This window comes from Conger conger, chromosome 16 (assembly GCF_963514075.1).
Source record: "Conger conger chromosome 16, fConCon1.1, whole genome shotgun sequence".
In the NCBI taxonomy this organism is placed as follows: Eukaryota; Metazoa; Chordata; class Actinopteri; order Anguilliformes; family Congridae; genus Conger; species Conger conger.
The window spans coordinates 6,492,491-6,519,950 of NC_083775.1; the positions used below are offsets into that span (position 1 = coordinate 6,492,491).

At 42.6% G+C, this 27,460-nt stretch overlaps 1 long non-coding RNA gene and 1 pseudogene across 1 annotated transcript; one reads left to right on the top strand and one right to left on the bottom strand.

The window, feature by feature from the left end:
* The first annotated feature begins 295 nt into the window (after positions 1–295).
* LOC133114498 (nuclear factor 1 X-type-like) overlaps positions 296–27,460 on the top strand; it is a 147,606-nt pseudogene continuing 120,441 nt past the window's right edge.
* On the bottom strand, positions 20,263–25,468 carry LOC133114253 (uncharacterized). Its single transcript, XR_009705532.1, has 3 exons — positions 25,355–25,468; positions 25,148–25,262; positions 20,263–20,436 (listed from the first exon to the last, which is right to left on the bottom strand). It is a non-coding gene; the product is annotated as an uncharacterized LOC133114253 (long non-coding RNA).

The following is a 27,460-nucleotide window of genomic DNA, read 5'->3' on the forward strand; positions in this document are numbered from 1 at the left end:
AAACATATGTTGTGGTGCTGTCAATGAGCAATATAATGTGATTGTCAATTTGCGTATGAAATCTTTATTTCTCTCTCTCTCTCTCCTTCACTATCCACCCGTTCTTCTCATACACTGTTTGCTGTGAGTGTAATCCCCACCGTCCACGGTGTTCCCTGAGCCCGTAGTTAATTCCGCTAAACCCCCCAGCTGCCGAGCCGGTCAGTCACTGAACGGGACAGACTGTGAATCGCTCTCGTTATTAATAATTCACCAGCTTCCCCGCTTCGGCGGCTGTATCCCTCGGTCTCTCTGTGCGCTCCAGACTGGCTGACGCACTTCGGAACCACGCTGTTCGGATCCGCTCGGCTGTCGCGGTTTATTCAATTACAGAGATATAGCTTAATGTACCCACGTGCACGCGCCCTTTATTATCTCCCAATTTTTTCAAGCCTGACGATCGTCTTGCGTATTCCCGCGGCCGCTGTCTGTTTTCTAGTTTAATCTGCTCGGGAGGAAGAGTTGGAGAAAGACCACAGGGTCCCACTTTCTTTTTGCGATACGAGGGGAGAGGAGAGGAGGGGGACCGCGAAATGAGAGGCAGGAGAAGTCCGCTTGAACCGTAAAAAGGCAACATCTGATTGGAAAGGGATATAGACATAAACTACTTACGGTCCATCGCTATTTCATTCAAGACCTCTGATTTGATCACTTTTGTAGCGGAGCGAAGGCACACCGACGCCGTGCCACCGACTGAGTCGCCCGGAGGACGGCTCACTGAGACCGCCCAGCTTTTGCGGATCTCCCGGAGCTCCGAACCCGCTGCGTATTTCTGGCGGAGGACAGGCGCGTTAGAAGGCAACATTTATATCCCGAATGAAGCCCAGAAGCGGGAGACTTTGGATAGTCCTCCTCTTGTCCCTTTCATGTGACGAGAAGACCTACTAGATCACAATTTTAGAATGTTCGCTGGGCCATAGGCCGTCCTGTGCTGAGGTTCTTTTTGCTTCCGGTATCACAGAAGACTTCGACTCTCTCGCTCCGCTCTCTCACCCTTTTTGGAGGCTGAACTTTTTCCTTTTTTTTAAAGGAAAATGGGTCTTTGAGACTGTTGGCAATTTTCCCTGCTCCATAATGGTACGTGCTGTGTAAATCAATAATTTGCTCTTTTTAACACGTTTGAATGGCTGCAAACAAGCCCCTGTCTGTTTAAATAAGAATACAAAAGACTATGTTGCTTTGGCAGCACTTTTTAATTGACAAAAATGAAAGCTTGTCATAATTTGCCTTCACCGTGCCTATAAAATAAAACTTTGGTCTTAAGTAGGCATAATTTGGTTAGTTAATGTAGCGTTAAAGGAATGTTTGTGGGTCTCTGAAAGCGATTAACTATATGCACGTTTGTTGCGTAAAGGCCAGTTTGGTATATTTACAGTTGTGTTGCGAATTAACTTTACTGTATCGTAGCCTAAATTAAATAACCGAGCCATAAAAAAAAATGCATGCAAATGAAACAACGCCCCATTTTATTTAGCCCTCCATTGAAAACACTTTAAGAATAGCTGGCTGGTGCAAAGCCCCGCTTTGACTTGCGTTTCGCGTTGTTCCTTCAACATTTTTTTCGAGCTCATTTACAAGCAGAGCACGGCTGTACCAGCGCTGTAACATACGACTTACACGGATATGGCTCACTGTAGTTTAACACTTTATTGAGACGTCACACTTTCGCAAACCAAATTGGCCATAGCCTTACCAGAATACAGCGACCTAAATTCAGGTCAAATGATATGTGCAAATGCACGTGTCTCTGACAAAGAGACAACAAGAGTGAGACAGGGACAACCCTGTGTTAAACACAGTTGGGCACAGAATTTGTCCTAACTTTAGCCTTGCCGTAATTTGTAGATGTATTAATAGGCTATGCCATGCATTTGAATGGAACTTCACTACGGTTGAATCAATACTCGCACATTAAAGAAATATGCAGAATATAATTAATTAGGCTAGAAGGACGGTAGGCTATTAATTTGTGCCAGACAAATGCGGCTCACGCAATTCACAAGATCCTATGGTGCGCGAGCGAGCGAGGACTCTGTTGCCGAATTTTGTTCCGAACTCTGAGGGATCAGGCAACTGACGCCCCCCCTCCCGACGCGAGAGATCTCACGGAATCACGCGTGCGACCTACTGCGTCCTACGGAGACGTTTTGTTATTTGCACTTGGCAGGCTACTCGGTCAGAGTCGCAAGAAACTGCTTAGCTGAAGTTTATTCGAAAGATGCGGTGGATTCCTTGGGGGGCGGGGAACAGATAACGGGGCACCTATACATTTACAGTGAAATAAATATCTTCTGCTTGTCCAATTTGTACTGCTACTCTAGACCAGGCATACAACTGCTGCTGCTGCTGCTGCTACTAGTAGTACTACTACTACTACTACTACTACTACTAGTAGTAGTAGTAGTAGTAGTTACTATTCCTAAAATAATAATAATTGCCATTATTATTATTATAATTATAACTTGCGTGTATTCAAAAGTACATCTGGAATGCCCTTAATACCCAGAATTCTTAGCTCTATTTTATTAGCCAATTTCCCAGGGTTAGTCCGTCCAATCACAATCCTCTCATTTGTGATTGAAGTTTATTGAAGGCTGGTCATCGTCCACACTAAGTTCTCTTTCGCACTACAAAGTCCATCAATGTAATGCAATATCATTACTTGGAAGCTTTGACCATATTTTTGCGAACCTTCAGAAATTTCAGAGCTCCCGTCAGCCTAGTGTGTGTGTGTCCGTGAGTGTGCACGCGCCTCTGTCACGCAAGCGACATCTTCACACTGTGGGGCAGGAGCTGGTCCTTCGTCACGTGACCGTAACGGCTGTCAGATCTGTATCCATAATCCGATTCTTCAATGCAATTTACATGCCTTCAGGTTTGTAGCAATTTAAGATGCGTTTGTCACAGTAGTAACACGTCAACCGGTTCAGATAGCCTGTCACTAGACGGAATGCATAGATATTCCAGCCAGCTACACTTTTTAGAAGAATGATTGATCTATTCACACGTTTTTTTGTTGTTGTTTTTTTCCAGAATTTGGGGCAACGCTATTAGTGTTAATCTATGAGATAGACCGGTTGTAAAATGAATGTAAAATGTATATGTATATGTATATGAACCTGTCCGTTTAGGCAGTAGGCCTTAGTCTTTTGCTATGTTTAAATACAGCCTATTGTATTAAAATTGGAAAGGTGACCATCTATAAACATGGAATTATGCATAACGTCCTGTGATTAATTTCAAGGACAAGATTAGAGGCTACTCACTGTAAAATAAAACTGGTCTAACCACCATAAGTGGATTTCAGTAAATATTATTGGAATATTATTTTTTCTTTTATATTCCTCAACTCAATTGCAATTGCAACGTCACGGGGTCACTTCATCTGAGTTAGAAAAGAAAACACTCTAATTATGTGTGTATTTGATAGTAGACCTATGTAAGACCCTGAATTAAAAATATAAACTCTCCACTCATTAACTAAATTCGTCTAATTAATATTAACATGATTTTCAGAATGGTGTTAAATGCCTAATTATTATGGCAACTTAAAGTTATCATTTGCTTGGAAAATTGATCATTTAAATTGACCATGATAATTTCCTCCATGGTTTGTGGTGTGATATGTCTTTTGGGCATTTTAACGTTTCAAGGGAGCTTGTTAGCTTTTTGTTATTATTATTTGCTTTTAAACACCCTCACCTTCGAATTCTTGAGAGACGGCGCGTGGGCATTAGACTTCTCTCAGTAAGCAATGCTTAAAAGCAAACCGGTTTTTGCCGGTATACTGAGAGGTAACCCTTGTGTTTCAAAAGCTCGTTAAATAATTATGCTCTAAAAACCGAGTTAGTCGGTCCACAGAAATAAAGGAGGCCGCTAGTAAATGGCGGGGTTTTAGTCCCGTGTTACCGGGAACTTTTGGCTGTCGCAGTGACCGATATAATTATCTATGTAATTACTGTTTGTTGCCCTTTCCCCCCTGTTACACATTACATGATATTTTCTTTGATACCATCCGTGCAACTGCGTACAGCTTTAAAAAGGGGCGGAAAAGTTTCACATCAAGAAAGATGAGAACTCTGATAACGGCGATCAGCTCAGCTTCGCCTATTTATAAACCTATCTTGTGATGTTTGGAACCAGGAAGTATTATTCTTTAATTCAATTTGACCGCGTAAGTCTAGGGTAACTGAGGGGACATGGTGGTGGGAGTAGTTTCACTTGTGCCCATTGTAATTTATGCACAATTTACACTGTACTGCACCTAATACATGGGTAAATAGTTTGGACTGGCTGGTATATGAGCTACAGTACTGTGCAGAATCTTTTTGTGTGTGTTAGTATAAAAGAACACATTTGAGATTTCCAAATATTCATTTTCCAATTATTTCAGACATTTTTGTATTTAATTTTTAAAAAGTAACATATTACTGTAAGCAACTGACTACTTTTTACATAAAAAAACTTGATCAAGGCTGTCTGAGATCAGAAGCAAGTAACCAAACCAAACCAAAAGTCTGCAGAAGAACTGTGGCAAGTTCTCCAACATGCTTGGAACAACCTCCCTGCTGATTGTCTTATAGAACTGCAGGACAGCGTTGGCCATCTCAGAGGAGTGATGCAGTTTTAACGCCGAAGGGTGGTCACAAAAAAAATATTGATTCGATTCAGTTTTCAACTACTCTGCTCAAATTACTAAAAATGTAACGTAAAATGAATAGTACATTTATTTAGGACCTTTCTGAAAGGATCTAATCTGTGCAGAATGTTATACAGGTGCCGTACGTTGGCGTCGTGTGTCTCTCCACTGTGTCCGCTCCTGACCGAAGCGGTCTGTGGCGTTCGAGCCCCTGGAACGTGGACGGTTTCCCTCGGGGACCTCCGTGTTGTGCCTCAGTGCGGCGCAGGCAGACAGAGAGTCTGTGAGCTGTGAAATTCTCTGGGACACAGAGGGATAAGGACGGGGATTGGAGCTGCCTCCGCTGACGTTTGTTTACTGTGGGAAAGGAAACGTGTGAAGACCATAGATGTGAGATGTGAGATTTCCTTGGGGAGCCAGCACAGCTGCGGAGAGCGAACACACACAAACACACACTCGCACACTCACACGCACACTCACGCGAGCACGCCAGCAAGCAAGTACGGACGCACACACACACAAACACACACTCATATGCACACACACTTACACATACACACACACACAAACACACACTCATATGCACACACACTTACACACACACTTACATACACACACACACACACGAGCACGAGCATGAGCACACAAGCACGCACACACACACACACACACACACACACAGACACACTCACACAAGCACACAAGCACGCAAGTACGCACACACACACACACACATTTACACACACACACACGCATGCTGTGCACACACACACACTCACACACACACGCACACTCACACACACTCACACACACACAGACACACAAGCACACAAGCATGCACACACACACACGCACACATTCTGTGCACACACACGTGCAGCAACATACACACATACACATATGCGCACACACACAAACATACACGCACATGCACACACGCACACACACACACAAAACACTCATGCACACTGAGGGAAATACAGAAATGCGCACGTGTGTACACATACAAACACAAAGGCACACATGTACAGATGGACAGACAGGTGGACACACACACAGAACAGCATTTAAGAATGCAAATGTCCCTCAGTAGCAAGTGGACCTACAGTAAGAATAACAGAAAAGCACTCCCACACAATGCATCTACACGCACGCACATGTGATAGGGTTATAAACAAGGCCATGTACATTTGTGATCTCTCAGATGGCTTGATGGTTTTATGAGATACAAGTCTGGGTTTCAGGAGGATAGGTGTAATTATATGCACATGCATATGTACAGGTACATATTGACTATTGTTTGCCTGCACTAAGAATATCCAGCATCAGCAGGATTTACATGGTTACTTTGGGGGCGACATGGCTCAGGCAGTAAGAGCAATTGTCTGGCAGTCGGAGGGTTGCCGGTTCGATCCCCCGCCCGGGCTGTGTCGAAGTGTCCCTGAGCAAGACACCTAACCCCCAAATGCTCCTGACGAGTTGGTCGGGGCCTTGCATGGCAGCCAATCGCTGTCGGTGTGTGAGTATGAGTATGTGTGTGTATGAATGGGTGAATGGAGAAGCATCAATTGTACAGCGCTTTGGATAAAGGCGCTATATAAATGCCGACCATTTACCATTTACCATTTACTTTGAAGATGGGACTGAAGCAAGCCTGCTCCTAAATGATGATTATATAGGTGCATGAAGTGCATGAAGTGCATGCTTGTGTGTGTGTGTGTGTGTGTGTGTGTGTGTGTGTGTGTGTGTGTGTGTGCATGTGTGTATGTGTGCATGCAGTGTGTATGTGTGTATGCATGCATGAAGTGCGTGTGTGTGTATGTGTGTGCGTGCAGTGTGTGTATGCGTGTATGCGTGCATGCGTGTGTGTGAATGTGTGTGTGCATACAGTGTGTGTGTGTATGTGTGAGAGAACTATGTATATATATGCAGGAAATGTGTCTCTGTCCAAATTCTGCACCGTGTATGTGTTGGGTGTGTGCATGTGTGTGTGTGTGTGTGTGTGCACATGCGTATGAGTGTGTATGCTTGTGTGTGTGTGTATATATACTCTACAGTGCAGTCCATAAATATTTGGACCGCTGGTACAATGTCTGTTCTTATGGCTCTGTACTCCAGCCCATTGAATTTTAAATTGAAACCATGAATTATGAAGTTAAAGTGTCATGACTGTCATCTTTAATATGAATATTTACATCCATATTGTCTGATCTGTGAAGGAATTACATCCCTTTTTATACACCCCTGTTTTAGGGGACCAGGTAGTCAGGTGTCTTCAGTTGCTTCCTTCGTGCAGGTATAAGAAAGCTTTCAGTATCTAGTCTTGATTCAAGGCTTTTGATTGCTTTAGAGGTATTGGTATTTGCCGTTTGTCAACATGAGGACCAGAGTTGTGCCAATGAAAGTCAGGGAAGCCATTATGAGGCAGAGAATGAAGAAAGAAAACAGTTAGAGACAAGAGGCCAAACAAGAGGCTGACCGAAAAACTGTTTGTTTGTCATGATCTCATGAGCTAAATACTTATGAACCACACAGTACATATATACATATTTACATACTTACACACATATACACACACACATACACACATACACACACACACACATACACACACACGCACACATACATACATACATACACACATACACACACACACACACAAACAAACACATATGCACATACATGCACGCACACACACACACACGCACACACACATACATACATACACACAGACACACACACACACACACACACAAACAAACACATATGCACATACATACATGCACGCACACACACACACACACACATACATACATACACACACACACACACACACAAACACATATGCACACACACATACATACACACACACACACACACACAAACACATATGCACACACACATACATACACACACACACACACACACACACATACATACATACACACATACACACATACACACACACACACACACACACACAGACACACACACACGCACACGCACACACACAACAAACAGGCTCGAGGGTCTTTCAGCGCACTTGTCCCTGGTGACGGGCACAAAATGGCGGCAGGTAGTGCGCAGTCGCTGAGTCAGAGAGGACCAGTCTCACCGCCCCAGCAGGGAGAGATTCCGTCCGCTGTGGTGAGCGTCTCATTGCTCACCAGCGTCACCTGCTGGTCAGGCGGGACCCCGCAGTCTGCACGCGCGAACTGACTCCACGCGTGAAGCATCTCCCCTTCTCTCACGCGCGAGCGCAGCCTTCAGACTGCAGTACAGGAAGGGGCAGTGGAGTGACATCACGCGTTTCCGAGGAGAGTGTGCTTGTCTGTGCTTTCGGACGGACAGCAGCGAATGTGCAGCCTGTAGCGTAATGGCTAAGGTACTTGACTGGGACCCACAAGGTCAGCGGTTCGATCCCCCGGTGTAGCCGCGATAAGATCTGCATGACTGTTGGACCCTTAACCCCACGTTGCTCCAGGGGTGAGTGTCTCCAGCTCAGTCTAATCAACTGTAAGTCACTTTGGATAAAAGCGTCAGTTAAATTACATATAATGTGGCTGGGGCATATTATTGGATGAAAAAGTGGAAAAAGCTTGTAAAAAAGAAGTCTACGATTTGGTTGGTGGTATTTGGCAGTGCTTTTACAGGCAGGGCAACATCAGAAACTCACAGCTGAACACACACACAACGTCGCTGAACACACACACAGCGTCGCTGAACACACACACAGCGTCAGTCGGGCCTTCTGTCATAAACATTTTTATGTGCCATTATTTTAAAGGGTGTGTTTTTATAGGAAACTGAAACCTCAACTAAATCTGGAGCTAAAGGGGAAGGGCTTTACATTCCTGCTCAAGGCCCTGCTTTGCTAAATGAAGGTTGTTTCACCTGCTGTTTCAAAATAAACAAAAATAAGATAATATTGTATCTTAAACACTAACCTCTATAGAGTCCACTAATGGCCCAGTGTGCCAAACCCCCCCCCCCCCCCCCCCCCACACCTTAAAAAAAAAAACCCATAGGATTCAGTGGTGGTGTCCGTGTCTATGTGAGTCAGACAGCCATATTCCAACTCCAACAGTAATAATTAGTCGTATAATAATTCCTCATCCCTTTAATCATCATACTCCCCCATTCCTCATTTCCAGCAGGATTCTGGGGGTGAAATATCACACTTTCTGAGTGCTTCAAGCCCCAGGTGTCTCTGGCACGGACACACAGCACAATTTTCCCTTTTCATATTTTTTTTTTCCCTCCCCTTGCACATATTTTTCAGCAAACAGGTTTTTTCTCTTTGATGTGATTGCCATCTCTGGCGGGTTGGGCAGCTTGTTATCCTGCGCTGGTCACCTAGCCAGATATTCACGCTGACAAACAAAAGCAAATTATGCCCGCAATGGAAGAGAATAGCGATAATGATGATGATGGTGATGTATTAATCGCAATGGAAAGGACTGTGTACCTTTGTGGCCTGCTTTTCAGACAGAATAACAGGTGTTTTGTGTGTGTGTGTGTGTGTGTGTGCGTGCTTTGATTTATCCAGTGCCATGAACAACATGCCAACTTGGATCCCTTTGTTTTGGGGGAATGGATTGGGTTTTTTTTTTTTGCATGTGTGTGCATGCAAGAGAGAGGGGGAGAGAGAGAGAGAGCGAGAGAGAGAGAGAGCGAGAGATAGAGAGAGAGAGAGAGAGAGAGAGACAGGGACAGGGACAGTGAGAGGATGAATGTAGACGTGTCTGTGTGCAAGAGTGTGTACATGTATGAGTGTTTCTGGGTGTATATCGTGCTTGTGTACGTTTATTAATGTGTATGTACATACGTGAGTGTGTTTGAACAAACGCATGAATGTTCATGTATGTAAGTAGGAGCAAATAGTGTGTGTGTGTGTGTGTGTGTGTGTGTGTGTGTGTGTGTGTGTGTGCATTCGTGCGTGCATGTGTTTGTGTCAAAATTCTGCCTGACCAATTAAGAAAAATAAACAAGCTTCACCACAGATGCCATGCATTTTGTCATATGGGGGGGGGGGGGGGTAAAATATAACAGGAAGAAAAATGAGTCATTTAGACGAGTTACTCTTTGAGAAGAAGCAGAGACTGGGCTTCAAATTGATTGGAAAAATGTAAAAAAAATTATACTTAATTAGAAAAATACTTATACCCCTAGTGTGTGTGTGGGTGTGAATACGTATGCGCCTGCGTATGTATACCTGTGTGTGCGCGCGCGCGTGTGTGTATATTCGTGTGTGTTCAGCTCGTTCAGAGAGCAATTTATAATGTAATCAGCCTTAAGTACCAGTTATATTTAGTCCACATTTCCGCTTTGGCCTGATCTAGGTCACGGACCTGAGCCTCCCGACTTGGGCTGATTTCGTCTGGCGTGTAACGTGTTAATTAAGGACGGCCTGGACACCATTCCAGCCCAGGGTGTGCCATATGGGTGGAACATATGCTCCACATATATAGAGAAGGATAATAAATAATATATATCGCTACATGCAAACATACAAAGTGGAAAAACCCAGGGCCATGGGTTTAAAATAAATAAATAAAAAAATAAATAAAGGGAGGAAAAAAAAGAAGCTCTGCTAAAGTGGTGTTCGCCAACTTGGAGGCAGAGAGAGTTTTTCAGACCAGGATGGCTCCTCCGGTGTGGTAGTCAAGGGCAACCAGACTAATGCCCCGTCCGTCTGCCCTCTGGACAGCGCCGGTGCCAGTGCTCAATGTTGAACTTCAGTTATTTATTTATTTATTTATTTAGAAGTCTGCACACCAAACTGAATTTATTTTTGTCTTTATTGTTTGTGTGTGTGTGTGTGTGTGTGTGTGGAATTTATTTCTTAAAAAAAACAAAAAACGAATTGCCTTAAGCAGAAGTCCTGAGCATTTTCCAGTGTTTTTCACAATATTGGAAACCACCCAGGGACGTAATCAACTGAGGAATAATGAAAAGCTGTGCAGTGCATCCATGGCTCACTTTGTCATTAGTTATCATAGGTAACCTGCTCCGGCTTAGACAGAGCGCTTCCTCAATGGTCACCGAAACAACAGCAGAGGAAACTGCAGACACAAAATGGCGCCAGGTAGTGGAGCGGTTTGTGCTCTAACCCTGTAAGGTGTGAGGTCACAAATACGCGATTGGAATGTTCTTAACTGAACATTCTAATGGTGATGTCACAATCGCTGCTGGTGACCGAAAGCAGTGGAGTTCTAGAACGTTGAAAAGAACAATTTTTGAAACAAAAAAAAAAACTGCTCTTGAAAGGGTTAATGTCACACACCTCGTAAGAGACTGCTCCCAAAACTATGGGACGGCAATCGCTTCAACCACCAGACACGTGTCTTTTGGCTGCCCCCCCCCCCCCCCCCTGTGTCCCGCTCTGTCCGGAAAAATGATTAGAAGCCTTGTTAAGGCTTGTGGTAAATGGTGGTTTAGATGCATTTAAAGATGACTGAGATTCTCGTGGTCACTCCCGAGGGGAAGTTAATGGTCTGTGTTTTCACCCCAGCTCTGGGTACTGTGGTTAGCCAGAGTATCTGGGACCTATTACGGTCCTGTGTTTGGTGTATGTGTGTGAGTGTGTATTAAATATTTGTGAGCGTGTGGGTCCGTGTTTGTTTTTGTGGTCGGTAATAAATGGCTGTGCCTGTGAATGTGTTTGTAGTACGCTCAGTAATAAGAATAAACCTTTGCAATTGTGCCTCTGGAATTGTTTGTGTGTGCGTGCGCATGTGTATGCATGTGTGTGTGTGTTTTTTCGTTGTTCTGTTTCTACGACTTCACGCAGTAATAATTGTGCGTCCCAGTGGGAAACATAAAGTCTATTGCTGGTGTGTTTGTCTGTGTGTTTGCGTGTATACATGCATGTGTGTGTGTGTGTGTGTGTGTATGCATATATATGTGTGTGTGTGTGTGTGTGTGTGTGTGTGTGTGTGTGTGCATATATATGTGTGTGTGTGTGTGTCTGTTGGCGGGTGTACTAATGCGAGTGTTTCTCCAGGTTAAGCGAGTGAATGTTTTCGCAGAACTGAACCTCCTCCTGGAACCCGGGTCTCCTCTCATAGTGGGAGCCTGTGTGCGCTATTAGACATTAAAGATTCTGTATCTTAGTTTTAAATATTCTGTTATAAGTTTGTCTGGATGTTCAGACGGCGTCAGGCGTATGTTTTCCTGCCAAGAAGGAGAAGGCACACACAATTAGGATAACGTATTCATCAACAGTACTATTATGTGCAGTGATAATAACACTACTACTTTAAAACTACTACTACTGATAATAATAATAATAATAATAATAATAATAATAATAACAATAATAATAATCATAACTTTCCTACCTCTAAATGTTATATAGTGCTCAATGTTTATCTAGTTTGCAGGTGAATAGCACTAGGTACCCTTTTGTGGCAAAATGGTCTGTCCTCATCATAATGGTATAATACAGTAGTATTATGTTTACTGTAATACAGTAGTATTATGTTTACTGTCATACAGTAGTATTATGTTTACTGTAATACAGTAGTATTATAACATAATGATGAGGACAGACCATTTCGCTAGTATTATTGTTAGTAGTATGTAGTAACTAACAATAATAATGCTAATAATAATAATCACTGAAGACTCACCACGTCTTGTATTTCTGCTTGACCGGTGTGGATGGTCGTCCGGCGAATGAAACGGTGTTGACGGCGGCCATTTTGTTATCTTTCAGGCGACTGAACCCTTCCTGGTGAACGAGGACCCTTCCAGAGGCCCGGGGCTGCCTGAATGCTTCGTAGTGTCTGATTCCTATCGGGTAATGCTTCTTCTCATCACCATTACTGTTATAAATATGCTATAACCACTACTGCGCCCGTTTTTTTAATGTATTTTCATTTGATTGTTTCTCGTTTCTAATCGCATTGTTGTAGGCCACATGCGTGCGTATGCGCATTACTTGTTATTTCAGCCATTAACGTGTTACGCGTCGGTTTCTTCACTCCTGGTAATTGCGGCGCAATCATAATGTCGTTCGCAACTCCCGCTCCTCAGCTGCAAGCCATTACGCTCATTATTTCCACACGCTCTCGCGAAAGCGCGCGACCCCACCGCAGAGCCCGCTGCTCCTGGGAACCCCAGATAATAGCCGCAGTGTGCGACCGGAATGCTCGTATAAAAAAAAAAAACCCAAAAACCGAATCAAAGTGAGCCCCAGGTTTTTTTTTTTGTTTTTTTTTTAAGCAGCGCTTTAAGATTCCATCAGCCAAAAGCACCTTTGATTTATGGCCGTGGAGCTGAAGTAAAATCAAAACGATAAAGGGCGCGTGTTATTGGGGTGGCGCAAACGGCTTTAGGTTTGTGAGCAAGCAGCCAGTTTTTCTAGAATTTTTTTTTTTTTTTTTTTTTACAATAAATTGTTACAATAAATTTGGGGGAACCGAGTTGAAGAAGCAATGGAGCCAGGCCTGTGTCCTTCAGTCATTATAACTCTCAGAGATGGCCTGATCACTGCCCTTCCTGTTCCCGTGAAAACCCCAGGCAGATGACCGCTTCATAAGTTCCCTTGAAGTTCCTGTGTGAGCTTTAAAATCTGAAATACATTCCCTCCCGGCCGATGACAGAAGTCAGATGACAGCCGTAATTCCATAATTATAGGAAACGCTGGCAGTGTGTTTGCTATAACCCCGGCAGGCCCTGTGACCGTGAAGTATTACGAGTATAGTCGGAGTATAAATCAAAAACGCCACATGAAAGGACAACGAGGAGGCTTAAGCCTCAACAGGAGTTTACAGGGACAAAGGGACGCGACTGGCCTCGTGTAAAACAAACGAGTGTTTCATAAATTTGCATTACACAGGAGTTCATACAATCTCTGCAGACTTTTTTGTTTTCACGTAGTCTGGTTTTTTTAAGTTCGTAACAGTAAGACGTCACTGTGTGTGTATACTCGCTACAATACACAACAAGCCTTGCTCAAGCGGAGCAGAGGTGTGTTTGAGTGAGCCAGAATCCCTCAGCTACCACCACACGGGTTCCTTCTAGGCCTGCGGTTCGCCAGTTCTCAGCTTTTCCTTTGACTGCAGGTGACCAGTTCTAAGCTTCCCCTTTGACCGCGGGTGACCAGTTCTAAGCTTTTCCTTTGACTGCAGGTGACCAGTTCTAAGCTTCCCCTTTGACCGCAGGTGACCAGTTCTAAGCTTTTCCTTTGACTGTGGATGACCAGTTCTAAGTTTCCCCTTTGATTGCGGGTAACCAGTTCTCAGCTTCTCCTTCGACTGCTCAGTAGTCTTTTCCTATATGATCTATCCGGTGTAGAATAGTCACTGGTTTGCAGGTGGGTGTATCTGCAGGGGTACCTCGGTGTCGTCGGTTTCATTAGAGGGGACACCATTGGACATGTCCCACTGGGATCGGGTAAGTTTAATCTGGGCACAAGTTTTATTACTGCTCCATAAGAGCTCCCTAGATTGTCATCGGTGAGAGGTGCACACTGCGGAGAGTCAGCACAAACCCTCCTGTAGCACTGTACGACTCCTATAATGGTATATGAGTCTTGTAGCACACTTGAAGCAGCACCTCTCCCCATCCCTCCCTACCTCCCTGTGATCCTTAATTGTTGTCTTTGTGATTTACATAGTGTTTCCGTATTTTTAGTTGGCTAGGTAAGCAGTATTTGGATAGTTAAGTTTGGTCACTTTTGCTTTGTTGTTTGTTTATCTGTTGTTTAAAAAAAAAAAAAAAAGGCCCTGGTCCTTATCTTTGTTGTACGGGTAGCAATTGAAATTGTACTTCCCTCTAGGGTCTTTCAGCGCACTTAGCCCTGGTTATGGGTATGCACTTTGTTGTACGTCGCTCTGGATAAGAGCGTCTGCCAAATGCCAATAATGTAATGTAATGTAATGTATGAACCCCCTATAGGACTATACGACTGGCATTTATATAGCGCCTTTATCCAAAGCGCTGTACAACTGATGCTTCTCATTCACCCATTCATCATGACACACTCACACAGTCACACACCAACGGCAATTTGGGGTTAGGTGTCTTGGTCGGTGGACACTTCAACCCACACAGGGTGAGATCGAACCGGCAACCCTCCGAATGCCAGACGACTGCTCTTACCTCCTGAGCCAATGTCGCCCCTAACAAGTAGTTTTAGTAGTAGTAGTAGTAGTAGTAGTCTTTTCCATGTTTACTGTGTGCAATGAATCGTCCTTGTTACTATGGTACCCTTCTTGCTTTCCTGTTGGCCCTCATTTGGCTACCTTCATGCGAAAGCAGCATCTGTTCTTGCAGTGAGTTTCCTTGCACGACTGTCCACCACTCTCTAATCACCATTGCTTTCGTCTCGATCTTTCAAGAGCAACATGTCAATGGACTTCCATCTGGTTGAAAAAAACCGATTGCGTTGTGCAATCGGTGTGAAAGTGCGATTCACGGGGGCCAGGAGAGCCGTGGTCGGGTCGCCTGGGTTGTTCAGACCAGGCCACGGATGCGCGGACGCCGTAGTCGCTGTGTCCCGTTCGGAGGACTGTGACAGTGAGTTGACCCTCCCGTAATCCCATTATTCAATTAGCGCAGCTTGTGTTCAGCGCGCGGGTGCCCTCCGCGGCCCTGTCTACAGCTCGGTGCCACTCGGAGTCAGTCGAACGGGTCGGGCGGGGGAAGCGCGGGACAGCGGCGACCCAGAGTGCTTGGGCGGACGGGAGCGAACGCCACGGGGCCTGCTGCTCCGCTGCACGGAAGCCCTCTGTTCCTCTGCCAGGGGAAGGAAATCGGCTCGACGGCATCGTCCGCAGATGCCCGTAAAACGCCTGAAAGGTTGAGGAAAGGCCTTTGGAGCCGCTGCCAGGCCGTCTCTGCTCTGTGAGCCAGCTGCAGGGGCAGGGCTGCGGAGAGCTGCATTACAGCACTGCTGTATTGCTGTAGAGCTGCATTACAGCACTGCTGTATTACTGTAGAGCTGCATTACAGCACTGCTGTATTACTGTAGAGCTGTATTACTGTAGAGCTGCATCACTGCACTGCTGCATTACTGTAGAGCTGCATTACAGCACTGCTGTATTACTGTAGAGCTGCATTACAGCACTGCTGCATTACTGTAGAGCTGCATTACAGCACTGCTGCATTACTGTAGAGCTGCATTACAGCACTGCTGTATTACTGTAGAGCTGCATTACTGTAGAACTGCATTACAGCACTGCTGTATTACTGTAGAGCTGCATTACACCACTGCTGTATTACTGTAGAGCTGCATTACACCACTGCTGTATTACTGTAGAGCAGAATCACAGCACTGCTACATTGCTGCACTGCTACATTACTGTAGAGCTGCATTACAGCACTGCTGTATTACTGTAGAGCTGCATTACAGCACTGCTGCATTACTGTAGAGCTGCATTACAGCACTGCTGTATTACTGTAGAGCTGCATTACACCACTGCTGTATTACTGTAGAGCTGCATTACAGCACTGCTGTATTACTGTAGAACTGCATTACAGCACTGCTACATTACTGTAGAGCTGCATCAGTGCACTGCTGTATTACTGTAGAGCTGCATTACACCACTGCTGTATTACTGTAGAGCTGCATTACTGTAGAACTGCATTACAGCACTGCTGTATTACTGTAGAGCTGCATTACAGCACTGCTGTATTACTGTAGAGCTGCATTACAGCACTGCTGCATTACTGTAGAGCTGCATTACAGCACTGCTACATTACTGTAGAGCTGCATCAGTGCACTGCTGTATTACTGCACTGCTCGAAGGAAGGTACAATGTAGGCAAAAACACAGGAAATCTTCAGCGGGTGTAAGAGTTTAAATGACGGTTTAACCTGCATACTGTAACATTTGCACAAGTACCGTGTTATATATAGGACACCTATTGTATATCAAGGTGACTATTTCCAATATACTAGTGGGCCATTTTGGATAAGTAATGACCTGAATTTTGTGTTGTCCTGGTTTGCACATGTAAGGCACCTTAAAGGTTTGCAGATTGCATTTCATTTCATAATATCAATTTCTGTTCATTATACGGCTTCATAAAAAAAGTCCTATTCGGTCATCTAAAGCTAAAGCTAAATAAATTATCATAGTAGGCTACAATTAAACACCCTTTTAGAAACCGCCGATACCTGTGTTTCTATTGCCTATCGTGGTGTAGGCTACATATTTAAGGCGGATTGATTTAGCGTTTTATAACCCCCGTCATTTCCCAAAAGTAATACTAATGTTCACTATAAGTGATCGTCACGACAATGTGCATTGCATGCATTATCTCAACAAGTATAAAACGGTGGTCGCAGCGTTACTGTTGTTATAGTGGTGATTTAAATACATTAATAAATGAAACAATTATCATCATAAAGAGGGGCATTTTCGGGTGAGTTACAGTGAGAGAGAGAGAGAGAGAGAGAGAGAGAGAGAGAGAGAGAGAGAGAGAGAGAGAGAGAGAGAGCGCGCGAGAGAGAGAGAGAGAGAGAGAGAGAGAGAGAGAGAGAGAGAGAGAGAGGGAGAGCGAGAGCGAGAGCGAGAGAAACTTTTCTTCCACAAAGTTTGTGTAAGCTTTCGCTTTCACCGTCGAGGCGGGGTTACCAGTACAGACAGCATGGAGTGAGCGCGGATGTGGAACGATTGCAATGCAATGCAGCACCACAGAGATCTTCCATCCAAGTTAGACAAACTCTCCGGTTTTTCCTCCTAAAATAACCATGTACTCTCCGTACTGCTTGACACAGGTAAAAAAAAATGTCGTTATTGTTTTGTTGTCATGGCTTGCCTTTGTTGCTGCGCGTCCGTTGCGTTTCCAGTTCCCCCTTCCATGTTTGTATTTAATAATGTTGCGTTTTCACCCCGCTTTCGCTACCCGCTCTTTTCTGGTACGAGATTTTTCCCGTCGCTGTTTTCATATCTTTACTTGATGGCATCTTTCCAGAGGCATTTCTTGAGCGTTTCATTGCACATGACTCGAAGAGAAAATGGCGCTTCACCCAAATCGATTTTATATAAAACGGAGGGGAGAAGAAGAGGTGGGGAGAGTCTGTGTAAATAGACATTGGTACTTAGGCTATAATGTTGTTTCTGATTTCTGCCTCATTTCTTTTTCGCAAGGCTGTACGTCCACATCCAGTCAGAATGTTATGATGGGAAGTTCGTGGTTTGCGAGCGCGAAGTCTTACCTTTATAAAGTTGAATCTAATGCCGCAAAGTTGAAAGCGGTGTTTGTCATTGCGCGCAGCTGTCAGTCAGTCTCTGCGCTGTACTGCGCGCGAGCCTCGGCTTCGCCACTGTAGCCCTTTCCGTTGTCTTATGCATTTAGAAGAAAAATACAGTTCCCCAGGGTAGTTTTTTTCAGTTTTGATGTTGGCTTTCTGTGAATTTGATAAACCATTGTCTTTACATGGTAGGTTTTTACATTCGGATTATGGAGATTAGGTTCTGATAGTTATAAAAATAATGTACGGGTAGGGCGGACCGTGGTTAAAACTGAAGAAATGAGTGAGTTATCAGGTTACCGTAGACATAGTTATATTTACTGCACATTTACTGGTGCATTCTAAATTTTACGGTTGTATGTTTTTAGATAATTCATTTTGCAGTCCCTTATAATGAGCTAAAATGCCGTTATACTAAACCGGTAAGAGTCCTATCCTATGCGATTCAGACTACGTGTTGGGGTCCCAAATGCGTGTAGTATCTTGTATTACTTGTCAGTTATACCTATTTTCAGACTTATTTTAAACAGTGCATCCATCTCTTTTTTTTCTTGCTTATTTCTCGTCGTCGGCTATGCGTCCGCTTCATTGTAACAATTCCCAGTATCAATCTGTCTTTTAAAGCTTTTAAATGGTATTCTGACCTGACTACTTACAAGTAGGCACTATTTTTGTTTATTTATTTTACATTTTATCTGTGCGGAACTCACTCACTTAGTGATGTGCGCCCTGAAGAATAACCTTAATTCAGACATTAAGAATACTCCCAAAGGCACATTTTGAGTTTACAATGGTCTCACGCGTTCATTTATGCCGTATAATCTGTCTGGTGTATTGAATTAGGTGTTGGGTAATAACTTTTACGCGTAGTTTAAAATGAACTTTCCGATGTTATCAACTTCATTACCTTTGTTAATAAGTTGAAAAGGCTGCTGCGTCTAAATGATCTTTCCCTTTGTGGTTTCCAGAAGCCGAAGTACCCTATTACCTGTTAAACTGTGAAGATGAGAGACTCGTGTGTGGCCTACAGTGATGATAATTAAACAAAGGGAAGTTTAACAGGGTCGTCACGGGCTGTAGCGGCTACTGCGAGAGCAAAGACCACGCGGTGCCTTCGGGTACGCGCTCAAGCCTTTTCTTTTACTAAATGCCAAAGCCGTGACCATTTTAAAACTGTCGTTAAAATAGCTTACAAAATGCTTACAAAATGCTTGTGAATGATTTCTGAATAAGGATATAAATTAGGATTATAAAACAAAAATAGTGGCAAAGGTCATAGTCAGGCTTCCTGTATATTTGCGCAGAGTGTAGCCTACTATTGGAGTAGGCTAAGTAATCCTAAACCGTAAATTTCAATGTTAATAATATTATTAGTCACTTAATTTAATTGTGCATTAATTTACCTTGAAATATTTGGTTTATACAAGGGGGTAGCCAATGAAACCTAATGCGTTTTCCTGCGGCTTAAAGCTTTATTGGCAGATAAATGTTTCGTTCAGTCATGTAGATATTGGCACGCTATTTACCAGCTTAATTCTATTGCATATGTTATTCTATCAATGATTTTGATATTCTCTCAAAAATAATATTTACCCAGTTCGAATCCAAAAATAATCTCTTCCAATCAGATCTTGCTTTGTTATAATGGGTTCCGTCTGCCCAGCAATCGATTTTAATCAGGTAAAATAAATGTAATATATGCCTTTGGCCCTTTAAATAATAAATTATAATATTTTTTTTCCTTTGTAGGCCTAGTAGTTTTGCCTCCATACTTAGGCCGCGCGTCCCAAGAAACCAACAATCTGTTTTAATGTCTTCAGGTATGCCGTATTTCATAAATCACAATAATCTCTAGCATGCAATGTTAGGAAAGCATTCTCTTAAATAGTAAACTCTATTTCTTGGCCAATATTCAGAATTAAAGTAGAGCGAAGCCTTGGCGACTTCTAATTCTTTCCTGATTTTTATTTTTTATATATGTATTTTTTTACAGTGGTTCTGTTGAAACAATTTAGCTTTCTTGTCTTTGATTTATTTCACCAGACGAATGATACGGTGAAGCTTTCGCTGCAGTCTGCTGCAGTCTGTTTCCCATTTCGAGCTGTGCGGATCCGTCATGTTGATTATAGCTGTTCTCTTTCGTATAAACCTACGCAGACTACAGAATAAGGCATTTGAATCAGTGTGAGGAATTTACTGACATTGATTTCTATTACATTTTGTGATTATAATACTGCTTAAATGTCGATCACCATTCCTAATTATTGCATTTGCAAGGCCATTCGGGCATTTGTTTCCCCATTCAAACCCACACAAAAACGGTAACAAAATAACATTTTCTATCCGTGAAATGCAGGCTAAATTAAAGGGACCTACTACAACATAAATAATAATAAATGTTCATGATTGAATGTTTATGCTTCTTGGTCCTGAAGCGCTGTGCGGGCCCATGTGCCTAAGCACGTTATTCCGGGTTTCCTCTGGAGCCGATATCTTTAAAATCGCCAGTTTGAATGTTCATAAATGAACCAAGCACAACGATTCTCCACCTGCGCAAAAAAAAAGAAAAGAAAATAAATTGTCAAGTGCAACGTGGTAAGTGCTCCTACCGAGCAGCCTCGTGCTTGACTTGGTCTGAGCCATGGGTTTATGTAGAGAACCAGAGCAAAATTACAAGGTAGGCATTTAAAACTTTTTCTTTTTTTTTTCTCCTCAAAATTGTATAGAGTTCAGATTTTTTTCGTACGCAGTACAATATAAAAATATATGTTCGGAAAGGGGGAGGGAGGAGGCTCTGGAATTAATAAGTGTTGAAATTATTTTCCAAACCCGTTACCCTGCAGTGTCTCAGAACATTGAAATAATAAAGCTTCGAGCCTGCGATTTTTTCCATTAATTAAAATTAATTGGCGGCAGGGCCGACCATATTCGTGGCGCACGTGCTGCACATATGCGCAAACCCACGGGTTTACCGGTCTGTGCTAATGCATTAGCATAGTTTACCTGTGTTCAGTCTTCATACAATCATCAAATATCTATATGGGGAAAAAAATAATTTAGTACTATTCAAAATATATATTTTTTGCTTCCATTTCTATCTTTACGTTTTTTGTTGAATATTGTTATCTTGGCCTATGCCTGTTTATGTATGTTAGTCAAGCAATGCAATTAAAAATTATTAAAAATAAAGATGAATTTAATAACATTTTGCATTGCTTAGGATGTTCGCATCCCATTGAGAGGGTTTCACGACACACAATAGACATAAACATACATTTATTTGTATTTTTGCATATTTATAATGCTGATTGGTTGTATGGCATATTGGCATTAGATCCAAGACCATGTGCCTTTTGACTGGCGACTGCGGCAGTGCAGTTTGCGTCTGCACCCGGAGGTTCGTTTTTCACCAAATGCCCTTGTGTTTTCCAGGAGAGTTGGAGATAATGCGTTTATATATTTTTTTCATTTAATTGCGGTAAATAATTACAAGCAGTGAAAGGCGCCGCGAAATGACGACAAACGTAAACAATTGACAATGAATTATTTACACCGATAAAAGCTTTGCTGGAATGGGCGAAGGTGGTGGGAGGTGGGGAGGAATGCATAATGGAAACTAAGTATGGAAGGCCAAAAAATCAAATCTGGGAGCTGGAGGAGGCCTGCTATATTAATGCCGGGGCTGTGTTCTGCTGTTTTGTTGGGGAAATACATTTATACACAGAGTACATTTTTAAAAACTAGCCTACAGTTCAGCATAGACGCACTCTGTCAAAATAACTGTGAAACAAGGTAAACAGAAGACATTTTCAAGCGTTGATCTCCAAATTGAAACCACAATTATAAGTTTCATGAATGGAGAAATATCTTTATCCACTTGTGTGATAGTGCGTATAGTGAATAGTGTAGTGTTATCCTTTTATAAAAATGAGCAGGTCTTAAGGTCAGCCTGTGGAATTACTGTATATATTTTTCACAAATGGCTGTTGAACTTAAACTTAAAAACTTCATTTTCCACCAGTGGCTTTTGTCTTTTGCCTTTTAATCATTGAACAGATATAGATATAATTTCTGGATAAATAGTGCACACTGGAATTGATTTTCTTAATGGTAAGACTTAAGATTTGAAGATTTGACATTTTAAAGTTGAAGTAGATTTATATACAATATAAGGTTATGAATGGCACAATACACAGGCAAAACATTTGAATGAATAATAATAAGAATTAGTTCCTCTTCATGCAAAAGGCAGTTTGGCACTTGTGCTTCTACACCTGAATCTAAACCGATGCATAAAAGGTAAACCCATGTGTTCAAAGCGTTTGCTTCGTTCGTAACTGCGAGCCCATATATTATTATTGTTAATGTATATCCTGTAGACTGTCGCTGTAATAGTAGACATTTTTACATTTACATTTTAGTCGTTTGGCAGATGCTTTGAATCCAAAGCGACTTACAAGTGCATAGGTTCTTCCAAGTTAAGCATCACATCCATAGCTAGCAAAATACTTATGAAGTGCTGTTCTAAACATACAGTCATCATAAGTGCCAATTTATTTTTATAAATATTTTTCGGGTTAGACAAGAGGGATAGGGATATTGGAAAGGGGTGTGGGGGGGTGGGGGGGGGTGGGGTGGATCAGGAGGTAGGATTAAGACCCCGTCCACTCCAGGTTTTTTTACCCCGCATGGGCAGGTGAAGGAGCAGCAGCGCTCCTGATTAAAGCCCAGCGGTGCCGGCTCGTTTGAGACTGGAACCCCTCTCCACCGAACGCCAGGCCTGCAGCTTCCTCCGCTCGTTCTGAATCCACTCAAAACACGCCTCACGCAATTTCAAATGTCTGTTTGGAAAAATCCATTTCGTACATTTAATGTAAATGTATCATATGTTTGTGTGTTTTGTCCTGCATTTTCATGTTTGCATGTATTGTATGTACTTATATTTCAAGTCCATATATTTTGTACAGCACTTTTTCCGTTTTAAATGTGCTTCTAAATAAAATGTACTTGCTTACTGTGTATATTAATTAAATATACTTAGGACTTTGTTTCCTCATTCAAACCTATAAAAACGGTAACAAAATAACATATTCTACCTGTGAAATGCAGCTTGAATGAAAGGGACCTACTACTAATTACTACATAAATAATAATAAATGTTCATGATTGAATGTTTATGCTTCTTGGTCCTGAAGCGCTGTGCGGGCCCATGTGCCTAAGCACATTTTTCGGTGGCGTCTGGAGCCAGGATCTTTAAAATCGCAACTGGTGCAACTATTTCTGTTTTAAATGTGCTTTATGAATAAAATGTACTTGCTCACTGGGTGTATTGATGAAATTGCTTTCGATTAGGAGTCTTCAGTTAAAAGCAGGAATGCTGTGGTGGTATGAGCAGCTTCTTTTGTTCAAATATCGGACACTGTGGCCTGCTTTACATTTTTCCACGGAAGGGGAATTTTCCGAGTATTGTTCCTCCTGTAGTTTCTGGTTACTCCTGTGAAATAGCGTGTTATTTCTAGGTAAATTCGCATGGGCCTTCGGTGCAATGGTAATTTAATTTCTCCAATGTCAATGCAATCGGAAAAGTATTTTCGAGCTGTTTTAATAAGCGACCGGAATTTGATGCCAAAAATCCCATTGTTTCTGGGGAACTTGCGCAAGACTCGACAGTCTCTTGGTTCTCATTTCTCAGATTAATGGTTACAAATATGAATGTTTTGGTCCTGATTGCAACAAGTACAGGCTGGAAAATAATGTGAGTGTGGATGTTTCGGCCGAGGCGTGGAGTGTTCTGTGCCCTGACAGGTAGGCCTGTTGGAGTTGCGTTCCAGTCCTGTCTGAACAGTGTTGTCTATTACCGGGATGGTTTGTATCATAAAGGCACTTGAATTCGTTCACCGAACACCCGTGATGTCACGGTCACGCTGGAGCTTGAGGGATAGCTCTGTCTTATCTGACCTGTGATCTGTCGTCCTTCCAGCGACCTTCAGCATGCACTTATCGGACGCCGCTTTGGAGAAATAAATGTGTAAATACGTGTGTAAATACATGTGTAAATTAAGTTACGGTTGAGTGACTGACGGATATGCACTGGGAATTTGTGTGTTCGTGCGTTCGTCCGTCGTTAGTGTTAAGTTAGCACTGAACAGGTTAAGGAATGTTTGACAGGATATCTGTTTGATAACCTCACCAGTGCATGTTTTATTTTTCGTGCTTAGTGGTGAAAACGGGTGGCTTTGTTCTTTATGGTTATACTATGGTGGAGTTTTTGAGAAGTTGGCCTACATTTAAAAAGGGGTTCAATAGGGAGAAAAAATGTAGCATACAAATACTGTATATTGGACAATTTGCATAACATTTATACAATGCAAGTTATATAATGCATGTTAATACTATTAATATTAATAATAATAAGAATAATAATGCATTTCCTTTATATTTATTTTGATGACTTTTGTAAGGAAATATTATATTTTGAAGAAAATGTTCAGAAAGACACAGGAAACAAAGCAGAGGGCCACATTCCGCAGGGTTCGATTGACATGTGATAAAGACAGGCATGCAGAGCACTGACTTATCAAAAGCTTATGAAGTCTGTGACTTATGAAGTCTGTGACTTATGAAGTCTGTGACTTATGGAGTCTGTGACTTATGGAGTCTGTGAGTTATGGAGTATGTGAGTTATGGAGTATGTGAGTTATGGAGTCTGTGACTTATGGAGTCTGTGACTTATGAAGTATGTGACTTATGGAGTCTGTGACTTATGGAGTCTGTGACTCTCCCTTTGGCTGCATTAGCCCCCAGTACTCTACACGACGGAGAGAGCAGAGATTGGGCTTTGGGTTTCCTTGTTCTCTCGTATAACTCCATAAGGTGTAATCATGCGCTCTGTATGAATATATGTCGCATATTAGTGCAGTATATTAGCATACTGTATAAGTGTTGGTATAGCTTGCTCATGTACTGTATATTTTAGTCCTCTCTCTCGCTCCCTCTCTGTCGACTGTGAATAAATATTTTGGATTAGTCCATTTCACCTCCATTTTGCACATTTCAAATCCCTAACCTCTCTCTCCCTCTACCTCTCTGTGTAGCTGGAACAGCTGCTCTTGTGGTTAGGAGCCGCAGGGCGAATTAAAAAAAATATTAATTTAAAAATCAATAACACACAATAAAACAAATGCCCCCCCCACCCCCCCCTCCGCTCCCCCAAGACATACACACGATACGCACACACACACCCTCCAAGGTCTTCATTACCTTTAGACCAGTGCATTTCTGTCCTTGGATTAGTGAATGGTGCTCATTTTCACACTGTAAAGGCGATGGCCCTCAGTGGAGAACCTGTGGTGAACACCTGGATCTGAAGCAGGGTCTGTGAAACAAAGAAGCGGTGGAAGAAAGATAAGCTTCTCCCTTTCATTTAATATTAATCGGCGTGACGTTGACGGCGAATAGTAATGTTACCGCAAATAGTTTTGGTTTCACCGGTGTTGACGCTGCCCCTTGGCTCTGTGGCGCTGTAGTTTGGAGTCGCCATGGGAAACGGTTAAACTGCCATCGTACGCTTGTGCATATGGTACGGCCTGAGGCAAGGCTTGGTGGATTGGGGGCCTTGTGGTTTTTTAGAAGTTTTTTTTTTTTTTTTCTTTTAAACGAGTGTACGGCGTGTTTTTGTGGGATTGTCCGGGTGGCAGTGGAAACCGGAGTTTTTGGGGGTGGCGTGCCTTTGGAACCGGCTGATAAGCTGATGCCGGGTGGGGTGTGACAGTACACCGTGTTCTTTTCACTTATTCATATCACCCATTTTAGATCAGTGGGGTCCCTTCTCAAAAACCTGGAGTTTTTTATTTTTTTATTTTTTTATCCACTATCTGGGAGCGGCAGATATCATTCTGGGCCCGTAATCCTACACGTTCCAGAGTTACTGTGGGGTAATTGATCCTTCTCCCATCGTAGGTGGGCATCTTTAAAATGCACCATTTAAAGACGGGCTGAAATCAAAAATCACTTTTTACTCAATTTAGTGAATTTTTCATAACCATATGAACAAATCTTGGTAGTATATATTCCCCCCAAAAAATTATAGAACTGTACTAAATAATACAATGTTTTCACGCTGAAGTTTTTTTTTTCATTTCCTGGAAAACTTGTTTTAATGAGAGTTTACAGCGTTGTGTACCAGTGGGCATATATGTCAATCAAACATCTGTCAATTTTCTGTTCCCCCTCAAATCAACGTCCTTTTCATGCAGTGGTGCGCATCTTCGTTTGACGTCACCCTCCTCACTTGATGTCAGTCAAACGAAGTCCCCGCCCTGCAGAAATTCCAGGGAAAGATCCGCTTAACTCGTGTATAACTTTATATCACGGACGTTATTGCCACTCTAAATTTCGTTTCGTCTTTGTTTCAGATTCAGTCTAATTATTAAACCTGAGAGGAATGCTGTGTGTGATTGCACATGCGGGCGCGGTTGTGTGTGTGATTGCGCGTATCTTATGGTTGCGGTTGTGTGTGCCTGTGCATATGCTATTGGTATGGTTGTGTGTGATCATTGCGCATATATTATTGCTGTGGTTATGTGTGAGTGCCCAAAATCCTTTGGGGTTTGTTATGTGTGATTGCACACATGGGCCATTCCATGCCAACCCCAGGAGGCTGCACCAGAGTTTTGTCTTTTTCTGTGAGTTTTTGTCTTTTTCTTGTGCTGGGCATTGTGACATGACCAGGGCTCGACACAAATACACTAAGTGAGCACTATATCAGGTGCTTATTACTTCTTTTTTTAGACTTCTACTGTGTTCAGAGATGCTCTTCTGCATACCACTGTTGTAATGTGTGGTTATTTGCGTTACTGTCACCTTCCTGTCAGCTTTGACCAGTCTGGCCATTCTCCTCTGACCTCTCTCATGAACAAGGCGTTTCTGCCCGCAGAACTACTGCTCACTGGATGTTTTTAGTTTTTTTGTACCATTCTTTGCAAACTCTAGAGACTCGTGTGCGTGAAAATCCCAGGAGATCAGCAGTATCTGGGATACTTAAACCACCCTGTCTGCCACCAACAATCATTCCACAGTCAGAGTGAAAGTAAAAAATGTTCCCCATTCTGATGGTTGATGTGAACATTAACTGAAGCTCCTGACCCGTATCTACATGATTGTATGCACTGCACTGCTGCCACACAATTGGCTGATTAGATAATCGCATGAATAAGTAGGTGTAATAAAGTAAAAGTGTTCCTAATAAAGTCCTCGGTGGCTATATATTTTTTTCAGAGTTTAATAGAGAACCCCCCCACTCTCTGGGCTAGGGAGCATAATTTAGAAAATATTAAAATCTAATAACAGCTGCTGAATGCCAAGCATCTAATTTTGAGTGATTTTGAGTGATTGAGGTTTCCATGCAAATAATTTGTAGAAAACTATTTATCCAATGAGACCACCTTTGTGCGAGCATCTTTTCAGCTGCAGTGAGGCCAGCCAGCCATATGCGTTTTTTAAACCCAACAGCACAACAGACTTAATGAATGGGAATATTTGCCCTCACATGTCAGATGTGTGCATTATATTTTG